Here is a 20,505-nt window from a genome sequence, read left to right as displayed (position 1 = left end):
GACACACAAACCATGGTGGGACATGAGCGCAGCGTACGCCAGCGTACGTTCACGCACCTTCCTGTTTTGCCTACGTAGACTTTGCCACATGATGGAGGAATCTAAGAGACTACCCCAACACTGTAATCTACGTAGGACTTGGTGTGCTTTATTCCGCACCCTTGGCACCTATTCGTGCTTCTTCCTATACGCGAGCATAATCCAGCAAGCTTGCCAGGATCCGAAAACGCCACCTCAACTCCGTATCGTTTCACAACTTTTCTTTTTAATTGTGGGAAGTGTTGTGAACATAAGGCACAACTTTACGTTTTCTTATCTTTGCAATCCCCTGCAGCTTCACTAATATTATTTTCCGTTTTAATCTTCTTAAGCACTGCCTCTGCCACTGCTAAAATCACTGATTGTTGGATACCAGCTTCTTCTAACCTTACGATCTGTTTGTCAATGCTATCCTGTATTTATTGTGTGCATGACTTCTTTAAGGCTGACTTGATACACTGGGTGGCTATAGCCCGCTTCACCGTTTTCGAATGAGCCGAATCGTAGGGCGACAATTTCTTTAGGGACCTTGGGCTATATTCCCAGCACACATGGTTGTCACAGAAGGTTATAGCGTTGTCTAAAAACTGGATATTATTATCCTTTGTTGTAAGCCGATCCTGAAAGAAGTGAAGATATTGTGCCGGTGCCGAGATAGCCGAGCGAGAGCGTTACACGAGGCGTATCATATAAGAAAGAAGGGAGATGATGGTGTCAGCGCCATCTAAGTTTATGTGTACAACAATGAGATGAGGTTTACTGATGAAGGTAGTTAGGTTGCTTGTTGCTTGGACAGACAGACAGACAGACAGACAGACGGACGGACGGACGGACGGACGGACGGACGGACGGACGGACGGACGGACAGACAGACAGACAGACAGACAGACAGACAGACAGACAGACAGACAGACAGACAGACAGACAGACAGACGGACAGACAGACAGACAGACGGACAGACGGACGGACGGACGGACGGACGGACGGACGGACGGACGGACGGATTCAAAAGCTCTGAGGGCGTCTGTCGAGTCGGCGTAAATGTGGGAACACTCTGGGTCACACAAGGCCAGCGAAACCGCGATTTGTTCTGCTATACCCGGGGTGGCCGCCCTTACTGAGGCGGAGGAGCCAAGCACCCCCCGCCCGTCTGTAACCGGCAACGCGAACATTTTCATGCTCCCGTACTGCGCCGTACCGACAAAGACCGCGGAGTCTATGTCATCCCTAACGTTCTTCAAAATGGCTCGTGCACGGGTTCTACGTCTACCCTCGTTATGCTGTGGATGTACGTTTCGCGGGAAGGGCCTCACCAGGTAAGTCGCCCTCGTTTCCAGTGCCAGTGTTATCTGCCGGCCCGCCATTATCCTAGGAGACATGCCAACCTCGTCAAGGATTCACCTGCAAGCCTTGGTCAACGATAGCCTAAGCACCTGGGCAGTGACCCGCGCCTCTATGATCTCGTCTGTGTTATGCATCCCGAGATGAGCTAGCCTGTTGGAGCTCGTGGCAATGGGCAAACTTAGCACTCTCTTGATGCTCTTGCGCTTAAGGTTCTTTAACGTGTTTTTTTCCGCTTTGGTCCATACTAGAGCTAACGCCACATAGTTAATATGGCTTATGAGAAACGCGTGGTAGATCCGAAGGCGGTTGTCCTCACGTAACCCCGCCTTTTGGTTGGACGCTCTAGCGATTAACAGCGTGTTCTCCGTCTTGGCTATAACCTGGGTAATTGTTCTGGGTAATTGGCACGCCTCATCCAGGAGCAGCGTGAGGCTCCTCCTGGATCCTCACGCTGGACACCTAGTGCTCTCTGGATCGAGACCGGTGGTTGCCGGTGGAGAGCGCAGCACTTACGCGCAGCTGGCGTGCGGGAGCGGCTTCTTTCGGTGCTGCGCTCCCGCACAGCTGGCGTACGCGAGCGGCTCCTGCCGCACGCCGTGCTGACTTCGATCCCCAGCTGCTCGGCGCGTCGGCGCCGCTGCCGCCATCGTCTTCTGACGATATAGGGAACTTGAAATTTGTCCCTGCACTCTTTGGCCGCTGTGGAGTGCGGGCCACCGCACAACATGCATTTCGGATCGCACTGGTGAACTTTCGCCGGCGATCGTTTGAGACAGGTGCGACGCCACTCGCTTCCCGGGTTGGGACGCACGATAGCCCGGTCTCCCAGTCCTCCACATCCGTAGCAGACTTCCGTGTGGCGTCGGTAGAGCGTGCAGCGAAGTATGCTCGCGCCGCATGCCACCTAGTTGGGCACCCTCATGCACTCGAAAAGCACCACCACCGCCGGGGTGTTCTTGATCCGCCTGGCCTCCAAAGCACTCGGATTCCGATTATTTACAATCCTGGCTCTGAGTTGAGCTTCACTGACTTCCACGTCGATTCGTCTTATGACTCCCTACAGGTATTCTCGGGTAGGGCCAGGTACGCCGCCACCCCAAACGTGCCTTCGCCGAACCTGATTTGCTGCACTCGGGCGTACGCGTCCGCGTTTTTCTCGTGCGAGGTGCACACCACACAAATGTTCTGGCGACCCTCGACCAGGCCCGGCGAGCAGCGATCGTCAGTGGAGCCCTGTCAGAGGGAACCACCCAGGAATAAAGTACGCAACAATTTCTGCAATAATAAAGTTCCATCCTCCTCCTCCTCCTCTGAACTCCATTGGCACACATCGTGTCCTCTTCGATTGCGGCCGGAGCCAAGGATGCTGCCATGGCGAAGGATTGCTCAAAGTGTATTTTACTGACCTTGTTTACATTCAGGCCGACCCGCGGTCTGACAATGACGCGAAGTGTCTCTCGGCAGTCGAGCCAGCCTCGGCGGTGACGCGTCGTATCGCGTCGCGTGGTGCGGCCGCCGTCCCTCCGTCTGCCACGTGTATTTCCACCGTCTTGAGCCGAAGAATGTTCTTCCCTGCGCCTGCAGGGCCGGCGGCCGTACGTCACCTTCCACCCCCGGTCGCATGACTCTTCTCGAGTAATCTCTTCTCCTTTCACAACGTCCATCCTGAGGTCCAAGTCTCACATGGGTAGGAGTAGGCCTAAGCGTATACCTGCGTCTCCTCGCCGTGTTTCAAACACTCACATAACGGCGAAAAGTCCTTCAACCGACGAAAATCCGGTATCGGCTTAGCTCACCACGTCGATTAAAGCATAATTCACCCGGTTCCGCAGGGAGAGCCACTCGAGAACATTGATGAAAGCCGGAGCCGATGTCAACGCGTCCGCACTAGTCGACTTCGCTTGCTTGAACAGAAATATTTTTTTTGTGTGATTATGCTTTTTCCGCGCACGCACAGTGGTGTATTTCTGGGATGTACTTATATGTGGTCTTTGTGGAAAGGATTAGTCGCAAGTCTGCTGTCCTTGTGTGCTCTCTCTCTGTGGTCGTTTGTTCGCGCAGTTATGAAACTGTTTGCTAATATGCACTAACTCGCCCAACAACAAGTTCTTCTAAGCTACATATGTTCTACTTCAGGCTATGGTTTTTGTGTTCCCCCTTCTGTAAGCCGGGTTCCGGAAATCATCGCCAAAATCGTCACTGCGATGTGCCACGGGCGCCTGTGTACCTACTACATAAGGAAGAATGTGGTTCTTGAATATGTACTCCGGTTGTACGGGCATGCGAGACCTTCCAGAAAACATGGAGAACAAGTATGTAGGAATCTAGGCGACGAGCTAAAGGAGCAGACGCGGAGGTTTGAAGACATGCTACGACGCCTCTTCTTTGCACATTGTCCTGCCATTGCTTTTACTAATGATCTGCTTATAAATAACGACATCAGCTTTGACACTGATTGCATATTCTTGGATTTCGCTGAAGCTTTGGATGGGCTGGCGCATGTCTTACTTCTTAAATTAAGCAAACTTAACTTAGACACAAATCTATTCCGCTGGATTAAAGATTTTCTTTCTGACCGCACCCAATTTGTGACTGATAACAACTGTTCATTTACTCTTTCGCCTGTCTCATCCGACGTCTCACAAGGATCAGTGTTGGGACCCTTATCTTTCTTATTTGCAGTAACGACTTCCCTGGCTGCATCACGTTTTCATCAATAAAAGTTTTTGCTGAGGATTGCGTTCTCTATAAAAAAACTCGCCCAACCCTCTGATAAGCATGACCTTCAGGAACATCTTAACCACTCGTCCTCGTGGGGCAATAAATGGATGATGCGGCTCAACATCAAGAAGTGCAAAAGCATGCGAGTATCTCGACGGCCACACTATTAGCAGCGAGTATTTTCTTGGCGGCATCCGACTAGATCCTGTGACATCATACAAGTACCTCGGCATCCACATCAGTTCTGATCTTTCTTGGTGCATACGTGTTAACTATGTTACTAACAACGCAAACCGCATGCTAGGATACTTGTGACGCAATTTTTCCCGAGCGCCGCCGTGTGTAAAGCTACATCTATATAAAACTCTTGTTCGCCCTAAATTAGGTTGCGCACGTGCTATCTGGGACCCCAAAAACACTACACTTTCAGAAATGATTGAATCCACCCAGAATCGTGGAGCACGTTTCATTCTATCAAATTACTCTCAGAATGGCAGCGTATCATCAATGAAAGCAACACTTGCCTTAACCTGAACTATCTTTGCGCCGTAAATGCTCTCGCCTTTCACTGTTTCACAAGATCAATCATTATAATCCGATTTTAAAAGACGTTCCTTTTTCCGCTCCCGTCTACGTGTCATCGCGTTCAGATCATAACTATAAAGTTGGTGTGCCATCTTGTCGGACTAATTCCTACAGCGAATATTTCATTCCAAAGACTAGCAAAGAATGGAACCACCTTCCCGCTTCCATCGCCGCCATCACCGATATCAACAGCTTCAAGACTCATCAGCATCATCAGCCTGGTTACGCCCACTGCAGGGCAAAGGCCTCTCCCATACTTCTCCAACTACCCCGGTCATGTACTAATTGTGGCCATGTCGTCCCTGCAAACTTCTTAATCTCATCCGCCCACCTAACTCTCTGCCGCCCCCTGCTACGCTTCCCTTCCCTTTGAATCCAGTCCGTAACCCTTAGTGACCATCGGTTATCTTCCCTCCTCATTACATGTCCTGCCCATGCCCATTTGTTTTTCTTGATTTCAACTAAGATGTCATTGACTCGCGTTTGTTCCCTCACCCAATCTGCTTTTTTCTTATCCCTTAACGTTACATCCATCATTCTTCTTTCCATAGCTCGTTGCGTCGTCCTCAATTTAAGTAGAACCATTTTCGTAAGGCTCCAGGTTTCTGCCCCGTAGTTGAGTACTGGTAAGACACAGCTATTATACACTTGGATCCAAGACTACACTTGGGCTTCAAGACTGCCCTTCATTAAATCTTTTGCTAATTGTCTTTCTTTACTTGTTATAACTGTATTCTTTCTCTGTTTTACTGTGCAAATATTTTTATTCACCACTCCTTCCTGTAATCCCCTCGGGCTTTGGAAGTATGCTGAATAAATAAATAAATAAATTATACTGCATGGCTGGCTGCCATAACAATGCGTGATGCCAAACGGCTAGAAGCGCAGATAACGGAACGTTGGTGGCGTTATTACCTCCGTCATTGCTTAGCGAAGATGAAGAACAACAAACCTGAGGCTTTGGGGAATGTTACGCTGCTCAGAGGAGCTGTGGTTCCCTAGAAAATATTGTTCAACCTAAGGAAAGGGCCCAAGTACAGCATGGAAACGTCACTAGAAGCGCATGAATGGCTGACCCTGAACCGGAGCCTGGCCAAGCAAGTGGAACCAGAGGACCAGGAAAGGTGTTTATTGGATGGCGTGGACAGCCTAACAAAGTCAAGAAGACTGAAGGACCGACAAGGCGGAACAACCCAATGTCAGGTATGGTCTTGTTTTTTTTTTTAGACAGAACGACCTCAGACTGCTACTGCAGGATAAAGAAGGAGGGTTAGTCGAAATGCCGTCGGAACTTTTTTACGAGAAGGCGGCGGCTGCTGTCAAAAAGAACTTCAAACCTATGCCTGTAAAGATAAAGGCGAATGCTGTTTCCATGTGCAGGGAGATGGAACTGCACAAACTGGCTACCTCAGTCAACAAAAGGGAAGGTGATGGCTTGATCGTGATCGTGCAGGACTGTTTGTCGGACCTATACGTGAACGACCCGTTTGGAAAAACAAAAAAAATCAAAAAACTAGGAAGCTGTTACTAAGTTCATGCAGTCGAAACGCGATTTTGGTGATGATTTTTCCATCGACGTAGATAGAAAGATAGAAACTTTATTGTAATGGCAAAGATTTAAAGGAGGGGTGGTCGGAGCCTCTCAGTCCAGGGCCCCACTGGCCTCTGCCGCCTGCCTGACCTGGCTAATTAAGGACTTTTGTCCTGCCAGGTCGGAGCGGGCAAGCTGTTCCATTGTCGTACTGCTCCATTGTCGTACTGGTATTTGGCCTATGAGGGTGCTTAGTGCCCTCCCAGGTTATATGTATTAGGGTAGGTATGCCACCGCACCAAGGACAGTTGGCCCTATAACGAGTGGGATACATGGCGTTTAGCAATTTTAAATAGGGGAATACCCCGGTCTGTATTTTACGCCAATCGGCGGCCTCTTCCCCGCTAAGTTGTGGGTGAGGCAGCGGGTATTTTCTGCGGACTCCCCGCTGATGAGCGAGGATGTCCTTGGCATTTAAATTGATGGGATTTTGTGAGGGATAGTGCAGGTGGTTGAGGTTAGAAGAGGACGTCGTCGCTCGGTTAGTGAACCCTCGAGCTAACGCGTTAGCGTTTTCGTTCCCCTGCACCCCCGCGTGGCCCGGGCACCAGAGTAGACGATGATGGTGGTTGAAGGATTTGGGGATTATCGCGAGGCTAGCCGCAGTCACGTGCCCCTTGAGAAACATGCGACATGTCTCCTGGGAGTCCGTGACCACGACCGAGTCCCTTTGCGAACGCTCCGCGTGAGCGAGTGCGATCGCCACTGCTAATATTTCAGCCGAGGTTTGGGATCCCGCCGTGGCCGACGCGGTAATTTGCTGTTGGCTGATCGCGTTCACGACTGCCAGGGCGTAGCTCCTTTGGTAGCGCTGCCCGGTCGCCTCTGCATACACAGCTGCGTCCTTGTAGTACGCGTTGTACCTATGGTTATTAGAGTACGCTGACTGAATGTGTTGTGTGCGTGCTTTGCGCCTTTCTTTGTTGTACTCGGGATGCATATTCTTTGGAATTGGGGCTACTGTAATTTTTGATCTAATCTAAGGAGGGAGAGGTATGGCCTGCTCTGTGAGATAAACGGGGTATGCTGGGATATTGAGCCTAGCCAGTATTGCCCTACCAGTTTTTGTGAAGCTGAGGCGCTCCCTCTGTCGCATCAGGGTGGCCTGCCTCAGTTCGTCGAAAGTATTGTGCACTCCCAAAGCTAACATGCGCTCCGTTGAAGTACATTTAGGCAGGCCCAGAGCAGCTTTGAAAGTGGTTCGGATTATTGTGTTAGTCTGCCTTTCCTCCTCCCTGTTGAGTATTTGGTACGGCAAGCCATACGTTATTCGACTAACCCCTAAGGTCTGTACGAGCTTTAGGGTATCGTCTTCTCGCATTCCCACTTTTCGATACGTTACGCGACGTATCATTTGGGCTATGTTGTGGGCTGTGGATTTGAGGGTCTTGAGTGTTTGTACTGCTCTCCCGTCGCTCTGAAGCCACAAACCCAGGACTCGCATCGTGGGTACCTCTCGGACTGATTGGCCCTCAACCGCGATGTTAATCGATCCTCTGGATTTGTAGCCTTTCGCGTGTACCCGGATGACCTCAGGCTTTTCGGGTGCGCAGTTCAGGCCACTCCATGTAGAAAATTTCTCCACCGCTGATAGTGTGTTTTGGAGTGTATATTCCTTATCCCCTAGTGAACCTCTGCTCGTCCACAGCGTGATGTCGTCCGCGTAGAGCGTGTAACCTAGGTCGGGTATGCGATCCAGATCGCGCGCGAGGCGACCCATCGCCATGTTGAAGAGAAGAGGAGATAATATAGCTCCTTGAGGTGTTCCTTTGTCAGGCATTTTAAATAAATCCGAAGTGATTTGGCCAATACTGATGCTCGCCTCGCGGTTGGAAAGAAACGCTCTTAAGTAATTGTATGTGCGCTCACTACAACACAACCCGCGAGTTCGAGTTCCTCCAATATTGCGGCGTGAGAGACGTTGTCGAAGGCTCCTTTGAGGTCTAGTGCTAGGACTAGTCTCTCGTCGCCGTACGGTATATTAGAATTTCGTCTCTAAGTAGGAGGAACGCGTCCTGGCAAGATAAACCCGTGCGAAATCCTATCATGGAGTCCGGGAACCAGCTTCGTTCTTCCAGGTATCGCTGCAATCTGCTATGGATAACCCTTTCGTAGAGCTTACTCAGGCAGGACGTGAGCGACACCGGCCGTAGTGTATCAATCGATGGATTCTTTTTTGGTTTGGGGATCATGATTATTTTAGCCAATTTCCACTCAAGTGGCAAGTCTCCTTTGGCCCAGCACTCGCTATTGAAATTCTTTGTTATTTTCGCTAGGGCTACCGAATCCATGTTCCTAATCATTGCATCTGTGATCGAGTCTGGGCCCGGTGCCGAGTTTTTAACTGCGGATTGTGCCGCCTCATACACTTCCGCGTACGTTATTTCTTCGTCTAATTTAGGGTTCGCCTCCCCCGCGCATTGTCTCCTCGCGTACGACGATTCCGTGGCAGGTGAGGGTCCTATGTACCTTTTCTAAAGAGCCTGGACTAGATCTTGGTCTGTACCCTCGAAATTGTCTGCTATAATCTGGAGCTTCTTGTTATTCTCAGTACGCGTGCTCATCGGGTCTAGCATGCTTCGTAGCATTCGCTACGTACTGGTCGTTCCCAGAGTTCCTGATAGGGTTCCACAGAACGTCGCCCACTCGTTTTTAGCGAGCTCGTTGGCGTGGCCTTGGGCTTGCTCTGCCAAGAGAGCGATGCGTTGTCTCACGTGTTTGTTTAGACGTTTAGATTTGTTTTATTCTGTCCCTCGCGTTTCGTTGCTTGAGGCTGTTCGAAAATGTATTGAAGTTAATGGTGAAGTGTCTTTTCAGAATTCTGCCGGCTTGAGTGTTGATAGGTTTTTAGCATTGCTTGAGTTTGGTGCAGTTTCAAGAAGAATTTTACTTGCAGAAACAGGGCATATGCATAGGTTCCTGTGTTGCTCCTATCTTGTGCAATTCTTTCTTATCGTAATTTGACAGAGCGGCGAACGAAGGGATCGACCGTGACCAGGTTGTTACTAGAAAATTTTAGAACAAGGGCCCCAAACGTTTTGGGGCCCGAAAAAATAACGTTGAAGCCACTGCGCATGCGCGAGACGCTAACTGCGTTTGGGTTTTGCGTTTCACCGATTGAGCGCGAGCCGAAATAGCAGCCCTAAGAGCTTTGCGTCAGCAAACATGGCGGCACCCATCGAAGCGATGGCTCTAACCTAGCACCAAACTGGGTTCAACTCGAGGTAACGCGTGAAGTTCGCAAGCTAGGAGAAGTGACGGCGGTTATCGCTTTCTCTCAACTAGCGTGCGTTATGAAAATTGGTTCATTAGACGCCGCTGATTCCGAATTCAGTTGTGGATATTATTGAGGCCTAACACGGCTAAGCTTGACTGGTGAAGGCACGTAAAGTTGGTTTGCTCAAAACTAAGCGCAACTAATTGTTTGCTGCTTACAGAATAACCTCTGAATTGTAATTAAACGCGAATACACGCAAGTAAAGATTACTATTTCTGTCATAAAATGGTATATTTTACTTAATTATTTCTAATAGCTTTTCTGTGACGCCGCAGTTGCGCTGTCAGCGCAAGACGCTATCCGCAAACGCAAAGCCCTATTCTAAATCTCTTCATTCCTGCGTGCCCCAACGCTAACACCCACAAAGCTCATTGGGGCCCCAAACTATTGGGGCCCCTATTCTAAAAATCTCTACTGTGTTTCGTTATGTGGACAATTTTCTTGTAATTTTAAAAAAGCGAGGCAGTTCCCCGTATGACGAGGCCATCACAGGTGTTCTACACATCTTTCAGCGCCTTGGCAAAGGGTTGACTTTCACTCATGAACTAACAAAGGATAATAATATCCAGTTTTTAGACAACGCTATAACCTTCTGTGACAAACATTTGTGCTGGGAATATAGCCCAAGGTCCCAAAAGAAATTGTCGCCCTACGATTCGGCTCATTCGAAAATGGTGAAGCGGGCTATAGCCACCCAGTGCATCAAGTCAGCCTTAAAGAAGTCATGCACACATTAAATACAGGATAGCATTGACAAACAGATCGTAAGGTTAGAAGAAGCTGGTATCCAACAATCAGTGATTTTAGCAGTGGCAGAGGCAGTGCTTAAGAAGATTAAAACGGAAAACAATATTAGTGAAGCTGCAGGGGATTGCAAAGATAAAAAAAACGTAAAGTTGTGCCTTATGTTCACAAGACTTCCCACAATTAAAAAAAAAGTTGTGAAACGATACGGAGTTGAGGTGGCGTTTTCGGATCCTGGCAAGCTTGCTGGATTATGCTCGCGTATGGGAAGAAGCACGAATAGTTGCCAAGGATGCGGAATAAAGCACACCAAGTCCTACGTAGATTACAGTGTTGGGGTAGTCTCTCAGATTCATCCATCATGTGGCAAAGTCTACGTAGGCCAAACAGGAAGGTGCGTGAACGTACGCTGGCGTGAGCATGAGTTGTCAATTAGGAATAAAAGGAATGGGCACCTTCCTACCCATTGCTTGGCATGCCCGTGTAAGCCGATCCTGAAAGAAGTGAAGATACTGTGCCGGTGCCGAGATAGCCGAGCGAGAGCGTTACGCGAGGCGTATCATATGAGGAGGGACATGATTGTGTCAGCGACACCTGAGTTTATCTGTGCAACAATGATATGAGGTTTATTGATTAACCTAGCTAGGTTGCGTGTTGCTTGAGCAGAAAGTTTTTTTGTGTGATTATGCTTTTTCCGCGCACGCTTAGTGGTATATATTTCTGAGATGCACTTTTATGTGGTCTTTGTGGAATAAAGATTAGTTTGTCCTAATTTGTCCGCCTGTCCTTCTGTGCTCTTTTTCCGAGGACCAGTCTTTGACAAAGGCTTGTCCACCAGCCGAAACGTCAGTGAAATATACTGTGCTAATTCAACGTACGTCGAACTCTTTCTCTCTACCCGCCGTGGTTGCTCAGTGACTATGGTGTTGGGCTGCTGAGCACGAGGTCGCGGGTGGGAATCCCGGCCGCGGTGGCCGCATTTCGATGGGGGCGAAATGCGAAAACACCCGTGTACTTAGATTTATGAGCACGTTAAAGAGTCCCAGGTGGTCGAAATTTCCGGAGTTTTCCACTACGGCGTGCCTCATAATCAGAAAGTGGTTTTGGCACGGCAAACCCCATAATTTAAGTCTCTCTCTCTCTCTCTCTCTCTCTCTCTCTATATATATATATATATATATATATATATATATATATATAGTTTTAGAAACGAAGGTGCACACTTACGAAAATTGCATCTTTAATGTTTTTAATATTTCGGCCGTGGCACGGCCTTCGTCAGAATAAACGATTTATTCGGCCGAAACGTGTAAAACATTAAAGATGCAATTTTCGGAAGTGTGCACCTTCGTTTCTAAAGCTACCTATGCACCGGACCTACAGAACTTCTCATTGAATTATATATATATATATATATATATATATATATATATATATATATATATATATACATGTTTCCCTGCTGTGCTTCCCCGTAAAAATTAACAATATAGATACACAGCGTGTCTCAGCTATCATGCATTGAGTGTTTTTTTTTAAACAGATAGCGGCCATTGTACGCGGAGGTAACGAATTACATTTTTTTTCGAAGTCGAGTAAAGCAGCCGCCAGTAACTTCTTTTGATGCCATACATATTTTTATTTAACTACAATTGCATATCTTTAATTACTCGTCTGAATGGCTTACTCTCAATGAAGAAATTTTAGAAAGTTGAAACAACTTTTAAACTGGCATATTGACACGTGTACTTATCTTTATCGGGCGACCACGTTTCGCCGCCTAACAAATGTTATCGCACAGCGCGGGACGCGCCTGCATGTATCCGAAGTTTCTGGAAAGTTATCGATGCTTCTATCCGCTGTCTGTTGTCACCGAACCTTATGTTATCTGATTTCATCGCCTGACGCGAACGGTGTAGAACTTTGTGGAAGGCACGCGGGCGTCAACGATTAGTCTGGAACATTCGACGACTGCTGTATAAAAGCCGACGCGCTTGACGAGCTGATCAGACTTTCGACGATCGCCGACCGTGTTCGCCGCTATCGCTGTGCTATAAGTGTAGGCTGTTTTGTGGGCACAGGTTCATCAATAAAAGTTAGTTTTGTCGTTCACAGTATTGCTACTGTGTTCTTTAACGTCACCACCACGTGACAATATTTTCAGCGGGCACTTTCTTCCCGTTTATTTTTTCCGGCTGATGAAGAAAGCGCGCGAAAAAAGAATATCACGTGACTACCAAAAAGCATCAAAAAGCAGCGCCGTCGTACACGCTCCGCAGCAGTCAGTTTCCAGGACGCATCAACGCCGGTTTCCTGTTTCAGCGCGATGACGCCGTGCTGTTTCAAGAGGTGCGCGTCAGATAAAGCGCCAGCTCTGCCCAATATAACTGTTACGGGAGCACGGAACGAGCCGTAGAGGCCACGGTGTTGCGCAGCTAAGCCCCACGGGATCCGATCCCTGCCGCGGTGGCCGCATTTCGATGGGGGCGAAATGCAAACACGCCCGTGTACCGTGCATAAGTTGCACGTTTAAGAACCCCAGGTGGTCAAAATTAAACCGGAGTCCCCCACTAGGGCATGCCTCATGGTTTTGGCAGGTAAAAGCCCAGAATTTATTTCCATACGCAAAGTCTGAAAAATGCCGCAGAAGAAATAAGTCCTACACGCATACTTGCGTGTAGGACTTATTGCGTAAAATAAAAACGTAAGTGAGTTTCATTATCCGTCGAAAGAGTCGCTTCACAAAGACGCGACACACGGTGTCTGCCGTAGCGAAGAACGTCCCGCCCATGGAGACGTCGTATACGTGCGACGTGCGTCAGGCGCGGGCAGGCACGCCGCGAGCCCACCGTACGAAGCAGGTGGAGTTGTCGATGACGCCCTGCGCCATTTCCACCCCGAAATACTTTTGTTCGCTCTCCGTGCTCCTACAGCTTTGCAGACGAGCGACCAATTCTTGCGGAAGAGGATTGAGCGACCGTTTCACCGGAAAGGCGAAGCATCGATTGCGACAGCAAATTAGTAGACAGCTATACGAAGTAAGGTTTCTTTATCAGCCGTATAAACTTGGCAACTAACTAAAGCAGGTTGTCAGCGCGCACAAGCAGACATGAACGCATCGCGCTCAAGGAGCGCGGACACTCGCTCCCAAAACGCTGGCGTGAGCAGGCGCGGCCCCAGCAGCGAGCCCTCGTGCGGTGCATCGCGTCAACACAAGAGCGGCGAGGACACAGCGCGCTCAAAGGTATGAACCGTCACACAATTTCAAGACACGGCGCGTGCGACCGCGCGCGGCTGCGCAAACTACACGCGCGTGCAAAGTACCGCTGGTACCTTTGGAAACAGTGCCTCTCGCTGCCTCGCTGTTCGTACTTGTAGCGTCCTTGGACCGCAAGAACGCACCACCAATGGAGAGTTTTAGATTAGGGGACGCAAGCGGCTTGCGTACGCAAAAGCTAGGGGTGACGGTACTGCGCATGCGCAGACACAGACGTAGCGGTCTGCGCAAGCGCAGTACCGTGGCCCCATAGCTCTCGCGTACGCAAGCCGCTTGCATCCCCTAATCTAAAACTCTCTAATAAATCTCTTATCACTTCATATATGGCGCGCGAGATTACGATCGTCGGCTTCCCTGGCGTGCTTTCTCTCGCACATACAGCATACGACGTGTGACGACGGTGTTATCGCCCTTGGACTTTATACGGAGCCTCACGGCGACGGCAAAAAGATGCGCCTGGAGTGTCCACACAATTGTTGTCGCAATAAAACAGTGTCGAACACGCCGACGTTCGCCATATGGCAACTCTAGAATCAGTTACTTGTGCTGGCAACACTACCCAAATGAACAAAGACGGCTGCGACATCTATGTTCACGGCGGCTCTCTCGCTTTTTGCTGTGCTCAAGTTTCTCGTTTCTGGCGTGGAATCTATTTCGACGAAGCCGGAAGGGTCCTTGCAGCCGTTTACCTTATTGGGGTCGATGCTTGGGTACGCAGCAGACACCCGCCGCCCGTAGGAGTTCTCAAACCCTGGTGATCGAAACATGAGAATAACCAATCCGACCAAGTTGCGCTCCTTACAATATGTTTCCGAAATTTTGCGACGGTTTTCCTTTGAGCAAGTCACCTGTAATATATCATAAGAAGCCAACAAACAATGACATCGAGGACAACACAGGAGAAATTACTTGTACTTACTAATTGAATTGAAATGATAAATTAATGTAATTGAAAGTAGATGAAAAAACAACTTGCTGCAGGTGGGGAACGATCCCACGTCTTCGCATTACGCGTGCGATGTTCTACCAATGAGCTGTCGCGGCGCTGTTTTCCCATCCACATTCGGGGGTGTTTATGTGTTACTACTAGAACTAACCTTGGGAGTGTTAGCCAGCGCCAGCACTCACAAAACCTGGCGGCGGATGTGGAACATCCTTTCTGCCGCAGGCGTCCCGAGTACGCGATCTCTTTTGGGTGAAGGCTCAATAAACCCACACATGCTACCTCAAGGCACCGATGTTGCCGGATTCACTGTATTAATGTACCTCACCTGTATTAATGTGACTCCATGACTTGGAAACGAATCGAACCAGTTGTAATGGAATTTAGCAGTGGGCACAGAGCCGGAAACAAAACCAGCGGCGCTATGGCCAGGTCCACTGCTCCAAATCTGAAACCAGCGCTGTTTGCAGTTGCTTTTAAATTTGTTGTGAGCAAAGAAACTGACAACTCACGGTGGTGAATGAGTAAACAGCATCTCCTTCTTACACCGCGGAACTAAAGCATGCTATCGAAATTATACGTCGCCTTATGGCATAACACGTGTTACGATCAACTTGAGACTTTCCGAGCTAGTTACGATTCCTTTTACCGGTACCTGTGGGCAAAAGTACATTAACAAGAATATTCCTGCTGCTTAAGGCACTATAGTAACGCATATGCAGGGGCAGGAAACTAACCTAACAAAACTAAATGAAACTTAAGCGTAAATCACTAATTTGTTGAAGCACCTGCATAAACAAAGTAGACTCCGCTAAAGGAAAGCAAGGGTCTACTGGGCAGGAAAGAGAAGTCATCCCAAGTCAAGAACTTTAAATTAAATTCTGAGGTTTTACGTGCAGAACCACGATATGAGGCACTTCGTAGTGGGGGACGAAAATTTCGACCACCTGGGGACGCACCCCCAATGCACGGGACACGGCCATTTCTGCATTTCGCCCACATCAAAATGCGCCCGCCGCGACCGTGATTCGAACCCGCGTGCTCAGCAGCGCCACACCACAGCCGCCAAGCCACCGCGGCGGGTCAACCGAGCGAAGTGTTTCGAATCAGTCACCATTTCTCAATGCGTACGATTCTTATGCGATGCGCGTCGTCTGCTTCTTCAGAGAAACGATGATTGCGGTCTCTCCGCCACGATAACACTCCCACAGTGGTACACAGCAAAAAATTCTTTCGTCATTCCTTTTTCCGAGCTTGTGCGCGGCGGCATCGCGACGATTCGAGAATTACGCGAGGCGGAACTCTCGGCGCTAGTTGGGCTCGCGAATAGAATGCTGACACGTTGGGTGCGTGAAAGGACGCCATTAGCCAAACAGTGAGCGACCGTGCGTAAAAACTCCTATGAAGCTGAAAAACTGCGCTTGGCAACACTGGCCCACGAATATGCGAGGCTTACGTATTGTTGAAGAAAAATAATATCGATTGGGGCCCTCAACTTCATTTTACGTACCTACTGTCTGCGTTAACTTTACATGGATACATTTCTTTTATTTCCTTCGACATCTCTAACGGAAGCGTAGCACTTTACGTTTTTTTTATCTCAGCGGCGTCTTTCTTTTTTTCACACTGCTGCCCCAGGCGAAAAGTTCTGCCGGTTTCATCGCCTCCGTGAGGCATTTTTATGTAGGTTGGCATGTCATGGCTATTGTTCAGATTGTTTGCTGGCTTAAAATGGTCGTAGTGACAAAGAATAAGAATAGATTCAGGTTGAAGCGGAGCAAAAGCAAGGTCTATGCAGGAGACTCGGTGAATTGCCTGAAATGAGTATAGGCGCCAGATAAGTGCAGTGTGCAGTTTCTTTTTCGCGCTGCTTACAGGCGTCGACCAAGCGCAGTGCTTGCGTTCAGAGCCCTGCCAAGATCAGGAGAAAGTGTTGATGCATTTGTCGCAGGATATTTATGAATATATGTAAGATAGATGTCCCGTTTATGCAATACTCATATAATTGAGCAGCAATTGTATGCCACATGCTTCACCTATGCAAACATATAACACGCTTTTCTTTCCTTCTCTGCTTATATGTGCAGGAATTAACGCTCTTGTTTACGACCCAACGTTAAAAAAATAAAAGAAAATAAATACTCGACGTACTTTTCTCTCTGTCTTTCTCCGGTTTTAAAGAGAAAATGTCGAGAAGCAAATGCAACATCAAAAATAAATTCTACGGCCAGCCGTGCAAACACTATAAAGCACACTGTAGTTAGGGTCTCCAGATTAATTCCGGACACAATTTTTTTTAACGAGCACCTAGGTACAAATAACAAGCGTTATTTTCATTTCCCGCCCATAGAAATGCGACTGCCTCCGCCAAGAAAACACGACTTGCCGTGAGAACTAAAGCGTAATCGTTCTCAAGGAAGATGATTGATATTCACCCGGTGTGTGCAACAATGGAATCAATAGCACGCGCGGAGAAAGCAACCGGTAAACGCTAAGACATCCTGACGTGGCACTACGTCCTGCTTTTTTTTCAGGCGCAAATGAAAGTGGATAATTTGGACGGAAGGCAATATACAAACTCGAATGGCGAGACGAAATACGCGATAATCAAGCCGCTGCATGTAGCTTGTTGCCCTCTCGTGCAACGTGAATGCTTCACATTCAGAAGCAGTAAAGTGGAAGTAGCAAACGGGTCCATGCAATCGGACATATTTAGGAATTACCACCGGCGACGCAAAAGTTGGAGATTCCGCGAATTCGCGAGATATCCGTATATTAAAAAAAAGGATCCGTGCACTTTTTAGAAAACCTGTAGACCTTGCAACACCGCATACTACGTCACGGCGCAGCAGCAATGCGTGGGTGCCGTGGCATCCCCACAGTTCGTGAATGAACAAGCCTCTTACACGGGCCCTTCATCAGTAACTCTTCTAAGTGCAGAGGAAGTGCCTGTTTCGGTGAGTTACGAAGCACACAAGATCTCAGGCCAGAAATCAACCTGGGTGACCGCCGCCGCATGCATGTGTTCTACAGAACAACTGTGCCTCACTAAACAGGTCCTGACACGTGCAGAAACTTTGCCCGAACATCTCCTAGTTTACTTTATCAACCTGCCGTCAGAGCAATGAAGTACCCAGCTGGAGTAATTTTTATTTTCCTGCAGTTTAGATAGCCATTCAGCAGACCCCGGATAGACAGCACAGCGATATGTGCGGCCCCTTTGCCATGCTCGACGGATGTTGTATAGTACTTGGTTCGTTGTCGTAAGGTTGCGGTAGATATCGCGCGAGAGTTGGGGCGCAGAGTCTCGACCGTGCAGCCACAAAGACCACCGCCACCAATCAATACGTACAGTGTTCGCGCGGCAGTCCGCCGATCCCGGTGTCTTGCTCACGAATGCGAGTCGGCACGCGGGGCGCTCGCATGCCGGCAGCAGGAGTGGCGGCCACGCACGCACGTGCGACACCGGCGAGCAGCAGCTGCCACGACGCCGGCAGCTGCGCACCCGAGCTGCCGCCGGCATTTGCCTCTCGCGGGGTGCAGGCCTGGAGCCACTTCCAACGAGTCGTCGCAGAGAGCCGCAGCATCGCAATTGATGGCGGTGACGGTTTGCGAAAACGTGCGTCGCGAAAATTATCCTCCTGTCTGCAGCTACTGTCGTGTTTAGCTCGAAGGAGGCACGACTACGCGGTCAATAGGGAACCTATCATGTGACGATGTTATTCTGCAAATTAACGCCTTCTCGATGAAGCCACCGCGCTGGAGTTCTTGTTAATATCAACGAGAAGGCTAGTGCACCCCAGTTTCTCCGTGTACAAAAGAAAGCGTTTGCCTGTGGAGGCTTGGAAGGAACTTTGGATTTCGAGCTTGACTAGTACAAACCTCCAAGTTGTCGAGCCGTCAGAGCCGCAGAATTGCCTGGTTGCGGACACAATTCAGCTGTGAGACTTCGGAAAGCATATTTAGGGCCAGCAAACAAGGACAGAAATGAGACGACACCACAATGCGCTAACTACAACTACTTGATTTTTCAGGAAACGCACACCTACTTAACCCGTGCACAGTGGCACCACCTCATCCAAATCTTAACCATCCAAAAAAGCCGTCTCCTTATCTAACACTAACACACGTATCACTATTCCGACAGATAGCCTGAGCCTCACTAATCTCTCGCACATCTTTATCCTTGTGCTTCGCAAGAACACGGCAGGATCCGTACACTGGCGCACAGCCGCATTCCTGACAGTGAGTTGACAGATGACGGTATTGCTTATTTTTCACGTTTAGACTATGTTCCCGTAGTCGGTCATTCAGACACCTTTCTGCCTGTCCGATGTATTTTTTTCCACAGGACTGCGGGAGCTCATAAACAACAGCTTCTACGCAACCCACTGTGGCTTTACGATCATTGGTAGAGCACCCGACAGCAGGCTTACGGTTCGGGTCCGTTAATCGACATATTTTTCCCAGCTTTTCTGGCGCTGAAAAAACAACTTTTGCGTCCACCCGGCTAGCCATTTTCTTAAGACTATGTGCCATTCTATGCAAATAGGGCACTACCGCAACCCCCCCTCCCTCTGCGTTCCGTCGTTTGATTTGCCGCATCCCGAATTGTCCTGTCTGACCCGCACCTTTTTAGCGCATTGTGGTGTCGTCTCCCTTGTGTCCTTGTTTGCTGGTGCTAAATATGCTTTCCGAGTCAGTTTACCAACACGCCCAACAAGTGGCAATGTGAGACTTCACCACAATTCTACATACCGGAGCAGTTTAATCTCGGGGCGCAAACCAACTGTGAATTGTGAGTCCGACCGGTGTGATTCAGTTCGTTTTCCAAGTTGTTTGTCCGACGTATTTTGCGGATCGTTTATAGTTATTGTGTGGTACAAGTGTGGCCAATAACTAGCGATGAGTTCAGAAGGGCCTTGGAAGACATGAAACGGGGAATAGCGACAGGAGAAGATGCAACAACCGTCGATTTGTTCAAACATGGACGAGACATAATGCTTGAAAAACTGGCGGCTCTCTATACGAAGTCTCTATCGACTGCAAGGGTCCCAGAAAACTGGAAGAATACAAACATTATACTAATCCATAAAAAGGGAGACTTTAAAGAATTGAAAAAATGTAGGCCTATTAGGTTACTCCCGGTATTATATAAAATATTCACCAAGATAGTCTGCAATAGAATAAGGGCAACACTGCACTTTAGTCAAGCAAGGGAACAGGTAGGCTTCAGGAAGGGATACTCTACAATGAATACTTTCATACGCGCCAGTGCTACTGGCGCGTATGAGCGTTGGAAATGTTTCTTTTTTTGTTGCCCACGAACACTCCAAGTGAGTGCAGCTCAAGTGCTCGAAAGACTGCAGGCCAGCTTTGAAAACACTGATTATGCTTCATACAGTACTGCGTTTTACTCGTGAGAACTGAAAAGAAATTTACTTCGCAAGCACTGATCCTTCATTATTCATTATCAAAATATTATTCAATGTTACAACTTTAAACACCAGATTCAGCTTTAAATCACCAGGCTACACACAAACACGCACACGTACACAGAAAGGGAATTTTGAAACTTTTTCTAAAGATATATTATTTCCTGTTCAAAGCATTTTCGAAATATTTAGGAACATATCTAGAGGCATAGAAAAATGGGGCAGTCATTGCTTTTTTAATTGCTCAGCTCTTTTAGGACTAGCAACAGCAATGGCATACCTTTCTTAAGATAACTAATTTATCAGAACGAAACGAAGCACAAATTTCTGTGGTACTTTTTAGTCAACTCACTTGTCGCTTTCCGAACCTATCCTTCACACCAGTCTTTCATGCAGTAAGTGCTCACAAAAGCGTGCATTTTTCGCATTTCGAGTAATGCACTTCGGCTGGAACCAGATGTTCTGCAAGCGGATTTGATAACGCACGAGTGCTTGCACCTTTCGGAGAAACATGCTACGCAAGAACACTTGCCTTCTTGAACTTCAGG

The 20,505-nt window shown here is 48.4% G+C and overlaps 1 protein-coding gene across 2 annotated transcripts in view; it reads right to left on the bottom strand.

Annotated features, from left to right (window-relative positions):
- Positions 1–17,979, bottom strand: part of LOC126530128 (alpha-1,3-mannosyl-glycoprotein 2-beta-N-acetylglucosaminyltransferase-like) — a 112,276-nt gene extending 94,297 nt beyond the window's left edge. The window contains exon 1 of one of the 2 annotated variants that reach the window (XM_055070113.1): positions 17,875–17,979. The gene's annotated coding sequence lies outside the window, so the exon portion shown is untranslated. The remainder of the gene's footprint in view (positions 1–17,874) is intronic. The other variant, XM_055070114.2, reaches the window with a different exon arrangement.
- Between the last annotated feature and the right edge of the window lie 2,526 nt (positions 17,980–20,505).

The sequence above is a fragment of the Dermacentor andersoni genome, chromosome 5 (genome assembly GCF_023375885.2).
Source record: "Dermacentor andersoni chromosome 5, qqDerAnde1_hic_scaffold, whole genome shotgun sequence".
NCBI lineage: Eukaryota > Metazoa > Arthropoda > Arachnida > Ixodida > Ixodidae > Dermacentor > Dermacentor andersoni.
The sequence above is the reverse complement of the archived record's forward strand: the minus strand, read 5'-3'. Positions and strand labels throughout refer to the sequence as shown.